Source organism: Heterodontus francisci, chromosome 5 (genome assembly GCF_036365525.1).
Source record: "Heterodontus francisci isolate sHetFra1 chromosome 5, sHetFra1.hap1, whole genome shotgun sequence".
NCBI lineage: Eukaryota > Metazoa > Chordata > Chondrichthyes > Heterodontiformes > Heterodontidae > Heterodontus > Heterodontus francisci.
Genome location: NC_090375.1, coordinates 162,813,778 through 162,823,926, shown reverse-complemented (window position 1 = coordinate 162,823,926; position 10,149 = coordinate 162,813,778). Strand labels below are relative to the sequence as shown.

General features: G+C 43.7%; 1 protein-coding gene across 2 annotated transcripts in view; it reads right to left on the bottom strand.

Annotated features, from left to right (window-relative positions):
* Window positions 1-202: 202 nt before the first annotated feature.
* Window positions 203-10,149, bottom strand: part of dpys (dihydropyrimidinase) — a 132,964-nt gene continuing 123,017 nt past the window's right edge. The window contains exon 10 of one of the 2 annotated variants that reach the window (XM_068032303.1): window positions 203-677. The gene's annotated coding sequence lies outside the window, so the exon portion shown is untranslated. The other variant, XM_068032302.1, reaches the window with a different exon arrangement.

Sequence of the window (10,149 nt, the reverse complement as noted above, 5' to 3'; positions counted from 1 at the left end):
GTTCTGTTGCCAATCACCTTAAATCTATGCCCTCTTGTTATTGACCCTTTAGCAATTGGAAACAGAGTGAAAAAGGGAAACTATTTATACATAAGCGGAAGTGGTTGTGCAGACCACTTCTCCCTTTTGCAAAGCTTATCAGCTATAACATCTGTTTGTTATTCTCTGGACATTTCACATGCATAATCAAGCAAGACTGGTCTTTAGAAATTTTGTTTCTTTATCTTTAGATTCTTATTACACTGAAACCTTTCTTTATTCACACTCCCAACATTTCAACCAGACAATAATATAAAAGCAAAATACTGCGGATGCTGGAAATCTGAAATATAAAACAAGAAATGCTGGAACCACTCAGCAGGTCTGGCAGCATCTGTGGAAAGAGAAGCAGAGTTAACGTTTCGGGTCAGTGACCCTTCTTCGGAACTCCTGGTATCTCTAAGTTCAATTTTCATAGGTGAAGAAGTTGTTCAAAAGGCACTCTCTTACTTCTCTGCCGCAGTTAGTTGCCAACTCATCTCAGCAGGGCTCAAATGTCTTAGCAGGAATTGATCTCTGTCTCAGCCTTGTGCTCAAATTAAAGATGGCTTTTGATGTTCTCTCTGAGGCTGGAGATCCCAGACTGATGACTGATGACTTGATGACTGATGACTCTCTTTGTTTTCCCAAAAGGATTCCTTTAAAGGTAAATTCATAAAGTGTCAGTTTCACCTATGTGACTTTAGGCTTTCAGTTCCTGAGGGGCTAGACAATGGTTTCTGATCTCAGCCCATTTTGATAAGCTGATGGATGTTCACACCTTATTATAGTGATTGTAGGTGGAGATAGAGCATCTGCTAATGCCTTGTTTTTGCTCATTGTGTGGATAGCTCACACTCATGAATGAAGAGCTGTTTAGTTTCAATGCAGACAGGGTTAATGAGTATCAATACTAGTGGACATGGATGTGTATTTCAGTGTAGGAGAAAGTATGTCTCCTGTGACTTTGTCCTCCATGTTGTTGAAGGCAAGTGCACCAGTCTTTTCAAATGATTGTTTTTTTATAACTCTTCAATCTCTTTTTATATTTTCATCGCTGCCCTTTCCGTGAGCGTGACACATTCCTGTAAATAATTTGATTATAATTGAGTAGATAAGAGTTTAACCAAGCGAAGCCAGTCCGGCTGATTTGAATAACAAGATGAAAGGTGCTGAAGAAGGATGGTGTGGTCAACTGAGTCAAAGGCTGCAGAGAGTTGAAAACAATGAGGGTGGTTAGTGCATATTGGCCACAGTCACAGAAGATGTCATATACAACTTTGATTAGGATCATTTCAGTCCTGCGCCAGAAGTGGAAACCTGATTGGAGAGATCAAAACATGGAATTACAGAATTCCATGGGTTTGGGAGACTTGTTGGAAAAATTCAGGTATATGGCATAAGAGGAAATCTAGCAGTTTGGATAGAAAGTTGGTTGATACACAATAAACACAAGCTTAGAAATTAATTTGCCCCCAAATTAGGGTGCAATCTGGATCAGTGCACAGACAATTAATGAAACAAGCAGTAGGATCACAGTAAATTGATCCACGGACCTCATTAGGATTGTATGAGAGCTGTGGGTGCCATTTGCAGCTTCACAGCACACTCAACTGTCATGGGGATGGCAACAAGGTTGCTCAGCTTGGATGGCAGCTGAGGACCTCAGGAGAGTCTTTGGAGAATGTAATCGAGAGGGACGTTAAGGGATAACTGTTAGTGGATTACAGTTTTGATGTGGACCCAGGAGCAGCACTTCTACCCTTCTTGGATCTAACAATAAGCAAGCTATAAAAAAAAATGAAACTTGCCTTTTCGGGAGCAGTCTCCAGTAGTCCCATTTTAGGACCACTAATTTGGCTGTTGAGCACCTGAAAGAATTTACCACAACATGCACAGCACATTCTGCAGCCTGTCACAAGCTGTTTCTCAAAGGAGCCTGAAAAGGTCCCCAATTAGAATATACAACACACCTAACCAATAAGGGGAATTGGAATATTTTCTTAATAGTGAGAGACTAGGAATGGGGAAGGAGCAAAGAGATTTGGGTGCCATGTACATAGATCACTTATAGCTAATGAACAAACACAAAAAGCATTCAAAATGGCTAACAGAATATTGTTCTTTCTCTCAAGCAGGCTTGAATGAAAAGAGGAGGAAGTTATGATTCACTTGTACAGAGCCATGGTCAGACCCCATCTGAAGTACTGCGTTCAGTTCTGGGCACCGCACCTCATGAATGATACATTGGCATTGGAGGGGGGATGGAGGACAGACTCAGCAGAATAACATTGAGGCTTAAAGTGTTATATTATGAGATCATGTTATATAAACATTGACTGTACTCCCTTGAGTTTAAAAAGTTGATGGGTGGTCTACTTGGGGTGTTGAAAATTACGATAGAATTTGAAAGTTGCTCTGTTTCTAAACTATTTCCTCTGTCAGGGCACATTTTGAGCTATGCCATTCAGGAGTGAAATCAGGAGGCACTTTTTTCACAGAAAGTATAATGGAATTTTTGAAACTTACTCCCCAAAAGGCTTTGGGATTGCTGTGTCAATTGAAATTTTCAAATCTGAAATTGACAGATTTTTAATGGGGAAGGATATCAAGAGATATGGAGCTTGGAAGATCAAAATGTAGAGTCAGTTTGGGTGGAGATGAAAAATAGCACATGAAAAATGTCACTGGTGGGAGTAGTTAATAGGCCCCCTAACAGTGGGCTGAATTTTATCAGGGTGCCATGCTCCGCAGCAGCGCCCTTTAAACTCAGCGGGGTGCCCGCATTTAGCGGCTGCCGCAGAGTCCCTGCGGTATTATGCGCGGGGGCTCATTAGCATCACTGTGTCGAGCCACCCCCCCCCACCCCCCACCCCACCCCCCCATATCACCTGGGGAGAGGCGGGACATTCGGCGCAGTGAGAAACCCTTTGACAGCTGTGCAGCAGGTGTTGGGGCCCTATTTAAAGCGCCCCAGCACCTGCTTCCTGACAGCTGTCAAAGAATACTTACCTGATTGCTGAAGAGTGGAGCTACTGTCAATCTGGCAGCAAAGCAGGAAGTGCTGCAGAAATCCAGCAGGTCAGGCAGCATCTGTGGAGAGAGAAGCAGAGTTAACTTCACAGACCTGAAAGTTAACTCTGCTTCTCTCTCCACAGATGCTGCCTGACCTGCTGAGTTACCCCATCACTTTCCGCTTTGCTGCCACATACTTACCCTGCTGTGTCCCAGTGTCCTGTGAAGTTGTGATCCTCTTCTTCCACTCAAGTGTAACATTCCTCTTTGTAGGCGTGCCACACCTGGATGAATAATCTTAATTTTGCACATTCCAGGACGTGACTCTTAAATACACCATAAAAGGTATTACAGAAATTTACAGAGAACACATTGACACAAATGGGACTGCACGGGTGTCACAGCAATGTAAATACGTCTTTCACTAAATGTTTCTCACCAACATATGTGTCCTTTTCTCTGTGCGAATGATGTGTGCCAGCATGCAGCTTTTGCACCGGTGGCCCTTCAGGAGAGCCAATAAAAATAACATCATTGCCATGCCACCATTATTCATGAGGGTCTCCACGGATGCAGTGACATGGGACATTGGCTCAGTCAGCTGCTGCCTCTAATGGTTTACACAGGGATGCTGCATATGTGGACTGCCACACAGCAGGTGAGCAAAGGTGATGTGTGGCTTGCAGAGCTCATGGAGCAGACTGCCTTTGTCTGATAAGCCACTGCCATACATCCCTACCTCACTGCTAGCCCTGCATGCAGAGCCTGGATGCCATCTGCCCTCCCATGCGCCTTTCATGTTGTAGGTCCTCAGCGTCCTCATAGTCCGAGGAGGAATCCTGTTGACGTCTCTCCTCATCATGCCAGGCCTGGCCCTTATTGGGTGCATAGTTGTGCAGAGCAGCAAAGAAAGGAGCTGGCCTTTTCCGCCCGTAGTACAGGGCATCACCCTATCCATCCAGGCATTGGAGGCGCTCTTTCAGCATGCCGATCTCCTGCTCAATGGTGGTTCATGTAGCTCAGTGGCTGGCGTTGTATCTCTGCTCTGCAGCAGTGGTGGGGTCTCTCACTGGTGTCGGGAGCCATGTCTGCAAAGGATAGCCCTTCTCTCCAAGAAGCCACCCTCCATCTGAGCCAGTTCAGTAAGCAGCGGTGGCAGCTGGGACTGGCGCAGATCTCAGGTGTAATGGCAGCTGCCTGAGAAGCGGGCACAGATTTGCGTGAAGCATCTGCAATGATCACATACCAACTTCACCTAGATTGAGAGGATTCCTTTAATGGTGACGTCTACAGGTGGTAGCCTGGTGGGAGGCCTGATGGCCACATGAGTGAAGTCTATGACCTTTACAGCCTATAGTTCTCTGACAATGGTGCATAAACCAATGATCCTCTGAGCCTGGCTATGAGAATCCGTCCTGAAGTGTACATTTTACTGACCCTCCAGTGCAGGGCATTGGTGACCCGACTGTGTGACCCCACAAAGGTCTCTGGTAGGCCCCTGAAAAGTTGCATAGGTGTCAAGATTGAGAACCACTGCCATTATGAGGACCAAAGGCATAGGATGTCCAGTGAAGCCCATGGGCTGCAGGTTATCTTTGAGCAGGGGACAGAGACATGTCACCACCCTCTCTACATGCGCAATTGTCTCTGACACTGGTGCTCTGACATCCGATGGCATGTCATGTGGGGCCTGTAGATGCACGGCAATCATAATGGCGAACTCCCCTTGGGGGCTGCTGCTCACGATTGGGAGCCTCTATGTGGATTGCACCTGCCTGTTGATTTTGCCTCGAGCTCATATGGATCCTCAGGAGCAGAGGATCACACAATGTAATATGAGTCATACCTATTTCCATGTGATAAATACTGAACCCTTGATGTGATTTGATTTTGATTTAGAGATACAGCACTGAAACAGGCCCTTCGCCCCATCGAGTTTGTGCCGACCATTATACTAATCCTACACTAATCCCATATTCCTATCACATCCTCACCTGTCCCTATATTCCCCTACCACCTACCTACACTAGGGGAAATTTATAATGGCCAATTTACCTATCAACCTGCAAGTCTTTTGGCTGTGGGAGGAAACCGGAGCACCCGGAGGAAACCCACGCAGACACAGGGAGAACTTGCAAACTCCACACAGGCAGTACCCAGAATTGAACCCGGGTCGCTGGAGCTATGAGGCTGCGGTGCTAACCACTGTGCCACTGTGCCTAACAGGGCAGGGATTGGTGTTTGCGGGTACATCATCTGCTTTCATGGATCAACTATGTAGCGTGCCATGGCATTGCCCATCTTAGCCAACACTCAGAGTGGCACAGCATGACCACATCAAGATCCTACCAGCTGAATCAATTGTCCCCACCATCCATAAAACCTTAATGCTCCTGCCCTTTCTGGCACCCTCCCCACACACAGGGTGACAAGAATGCCATTGCTCCTTCACAAACACAAATAAATGCAGAGCATACACTGTTTATGGAAAGAGGGTACACAGTACCTCCCTTCATGCCTGCAGAATTTTTCCTCAGTAATCCCAGACCCCCTCCCTCCTCCCTTCCAGGATGCAGAGTGAGACCCTGAATATCCCCCTCCCTCCTCCCTTCTGTAATGCAGAGTGAGACACCTGAATAACAGAACTTACCTTCACTGGCGATAACTTCTGCCTCTGAGGACCCGCCGTCTTTTCAAATTGTGAACGGGATGGCACGCGACAGCCGTCTGTTCAGCGAAAAATCTGGAATTGTCCATGGAGAGGCGGCGGACTGTATAATCTGCAGAGGTAAGTACCGTTTAACATATTCTAATCGGGGTGCCGCCGTTGTGTGGCGGGAGGGCCGCACCAAGGTCTCCATGCCACCAGTAATTTGTGGCGGGCCCTTCTCAACGTCACAGGTCATGACAGGCCTCTCCCCGCAGAATTTTACTGGCCTCCATGCCATGACCTGTGGCGTCAAGGGGCCGGTAGAATTCAGCCCAGTAGCTACACTGTAGGACAGAGTAGAAATTAGAAATAATGGGTGGCTTGTAGGAAAGGGACTGCAATAATCATGCATGATTTTAATCTTCATATAGATTGGACTAATCAAATTAGCAAATGTAGCCTGCAGGATGAGTTCACAGAGTGTATTCGGGACTGTTTCTTAGAACAATACATTCTGGAACCAACCCAGGAGCTGGCTATTTTAGACCTGGTAATGTGTAATGAGACAGGATTAATTAATTACCTCATAGTAAAGGATCCTCTAGGCAAGAGTGATCATAGCATGATAGAATTTCACATTCAATTTAAGGGTGAGAAATTGGGTCTGGAACGAGTGTATTAAACTTGAATAAAGGCAATTACTCGGGTATAAAGACAGAATTGGCTAAAGTGGTGTGGGAAAATAGGTTAAAAAGTAAGACGGAGGAGAAGCAGTGACAGACATTTAAGGAGATATTTCATAACTCTCAGCAAAGATACATTCCATTGAAAAAGACTCTTTAAGAAGGATGAACCATCCATAACTAAGGAAATTAAGTATAGTATCAAATGGATAGTAAAAGTGTACAATGCTGTGAAGATTAGTAGTAGGCAGAAGATTGGGTACATTTTAGAAACCAGCAGAGGATGACTATAAAAAAAGGGAGAAATTAGAGTATGAGAGTAAACTAGCAAGAAATATAAAAACAGACAGTAAAAGCTTTGAAAGGTATATTAGAAGGAAAAGAGTAGTTAAAGTAAAAGTTGGCCCCTTAGAGGATGAGACTGGGGAATTAACAATAGGAAACAAGGAAATGGTAGAGACTCTGAACATGTATCTATCTTCATGGCAGAAGATGCTAAAAGCATCTCAATAATAGTAGAAAATCTAGGGGCAGAAGGGAGGGAGGAACTTGAAACAATCACTATCACCAGAGAAAAAGTACCAGGAAAACTAATATGACTAAAGGTTAATAAGTCCTCTGCACTGATGGCCTGCATCCTAGGGTATTAAAAGAAGTGGCTGCAGAGGTAGTGGATGCGTTGGTTTAATCTTCCAAAATTCCCTGGATTCTGGAAAGTCCCAGCACATTGGTAAACTGCAAATGTAACACATCTATTCAAGAAAGGAGGGAGGCAGAATGCAGGAAAGAATAAGTGAGTTAGCTAACATCAGTCATTGGGTAAATGCTGGAATCCATTATTAAAGAATTAGTAGCAGGACATTTAGATTATCATAATGCAATCAGGCAGAATCAACATGGTTTTATGAAAGGGAAACTTATTAGTCTTTGAGGATGTAACAAGCAAGGTGGATAAAGGGGAACCAGTAGATGTAGTGTATTTGGAGTTTCAAAAGCCATTCAATAAGATGCCACGTTAATGGTTTACTAGACAAGATAAGAGCTCATGGTGATGGGGGTAATATATTAGCATGTATAGCTAACCAAAAAGAAACAGAAAGTCAGGATAAATGGATCATTTACAGGTTGGCAAACTGTAAATAGTGGACTGCCACGGGAATCAGTGCTGGGGTCTCAAGTACTTACAATCTATATTAATAGAAACATAGAAAATAGGAGCAGGAGTAGGCCATTCGGCCCCTCAGGCCTGCTCCGCCATTCAAAAAAGATCAAGGCTGATCGTCTGATTCAGTACCCTGTTCCCGCTTTCTCCCCAAATCCCTTGATGCCTTTGGCATTAAGAAATATATCCCTTTCCTTCTTGAATATATTTAATGACTTGGCCTCCACTGCCTTCTGCGGTAGAGAATTCCACAGCTACACCACCTTCTGAGTAAAGAAATCTCTCCTCATTTCAGTTCTAAATGGCATACCCCATGTCCTGAGACTGTGACCCCTGGTTCTGGACTCCCCAGCCATCAGGAACATCCTCCCTGCATCTAGCCTGTCTAGTTCTATTAGAATTTTATAAGTTTCTATGAGATCCCCTCATTCTTCTAAACTCTAGTGAATATAGGCCCAGTCGACCCAATCTCTCCTCATACTTCAATCTTGCCATCCCAGGAATCAGCCTAGTAAATCTTTTTTGCGCTCCTTTCAGGGCAAGAACATCCTTCTTCAGATAAGGAGATCAAAACTGTACACATTATCCTAGATGTGGTCTCACCAAGGCCCTGCATAACAGCAGTAACACATCCTTGCTCCTGTACTCAAATCCTCTTGCAATGAAGGTCAACATACCATTCGTCTTCCTAACTGCTTGCTGCACTTGAATGCTTGCTTTCAGCAATTGGTGTACAAGGACACCCAGGTCTCGTTGCACCTCCCCCTTTCCCAATCTATCACCATTCAGATAATAATCTGCCTTTTTGTTTTTACAACCAAAGTGGATAACCTCACATTTATCCATGTAATACTGCATCTGCTATGCATTTACCCACTCACCCAACTTGTCCAAATCACATTGGAGCCTCTTTGCATCCTCCTCATAGCTCACAGTCCCTCCCAGCTTTGTATTGTCTGCAAACTTGGAAATGTTACATTTAGTTCCCTCACCCAAGTCATTAATTATATATTGTGAATAGCTGGAGCCCAAGCACTGATCCCCGCGGTACCCCACTAGTCACTGTCTGCCACTCGGAAAAAGACCCGTTTATTCCTACTCTCTGTTTCCTGTCTGTCAACCAATTCTCAATCCATGCCAGTATATTACCCCAACCCCATGTGCTATAATTTTGCACACTAACCTCTTATGTGGGACCTTATCAAAAGCCTTCTGAAAATCCGAATACACCACATCCACTGGTTCGCCCTTATCCTACTAGTTACATCCTCAAAAAACTCCAGGAGATTTGTTAAGCATGATTTCCCTTTTGTAAACCCATGCTGACTTTGTCTAATCGAGTTTATGCTTTCCAGGTGTTCTGCTATCACATCCTTTATAATAGACTCTCGCATTTTCCTCTTTACTGATGTAAGGCTAACTGGTCTGTAGTTCCTTGTTTTTTCTCTCCCTCCTTTTTTAAATAGTGGGGTTACATTTGCCACCCTCCAATCTGTAGGAACAGCTCCAGAGTCTACAGAATTTTGGAAGATGACCATCCACTATTTCCAGGGCCACTTCCTTTAGTACTCTGGGCTGTAGATTATCAGGCCCTGGGAATGTGTCAGCCTTTAACCCCATTAATTTCCCTAGCACTAATTTTTTACTAATACTGATTTCCTTCAGTTCCTTCCTCTCATTAGACCCTTGGTTCTCTAACATTTCTGGGAGGTTATTTGTGTCCTCGTTTGTGAAGACAGACAAAGTATGTGTTTAATTGTTCTGCCATTTCTTTGTTCCCCATTATAATTTCCCCAATTTCTGATGGTATTTGTCATTTGTCTTCACTAATTTTTTTCTCTTCACATATTTATAGAAGCTTTTACAGTCAGTTTTTAAGTTCTGCGCAAATTTACTCTCATACTCTATTTTCCCCAGCTTAATCAACCTCTTTGTCCTGCTTTGCTGAATTCTAAACTGCTCCCAATCCTCAGACTTGCTGCTTTTTCTGGCAATTTTATATGTCTCCTCTTTGGATTTAATGCTATCCTTAATTTATTTTGTAAGCCATGGTTGAGCCACCTTTCCGGTTTTATTTTTGCTCCAGATAAGAATGAATAATTGTTGTAATTCATGCACACGTTCTTTAAATATTATCCATTGCCTAGCCACTGTCAACCTTTTTAGTAAAGTTCCCCAATCTATCATAGCCAACTTGTGCCTCATACCTTTGTAGTTTCCTTTATTTAGATTCAGGATCCTAGTTTCGGATTCAACTACTTCATTCTCCATCTAAATGAAGAATTGGATGAAGGGACTGAGTGTATTGTAGACAAATCTGCAAACGATACAAAGATAGGTGGAAGCGCAAGTTGTGAGCACACAAAGTGTCTTCAAAGAGATATGGATAGGTTAAGTGAGTGGGCAAAATATTGCCAGATTAAGTATAATGTGGGAAAATCTAAGGTTGTCCACTATGACAGGTAGAATAGAAAAGCAGATTATTACTTAAATGATGAGAGACTGCTGAATGCTGTGGTACAGAAGGATCTGGGTGTCCTCGTATATGAATCACAGAAGGTTAGCATGCAGGTACAGCAAATAACTAGGAAGGCAAATGGAATGTTGGCCTTTACTGAAAA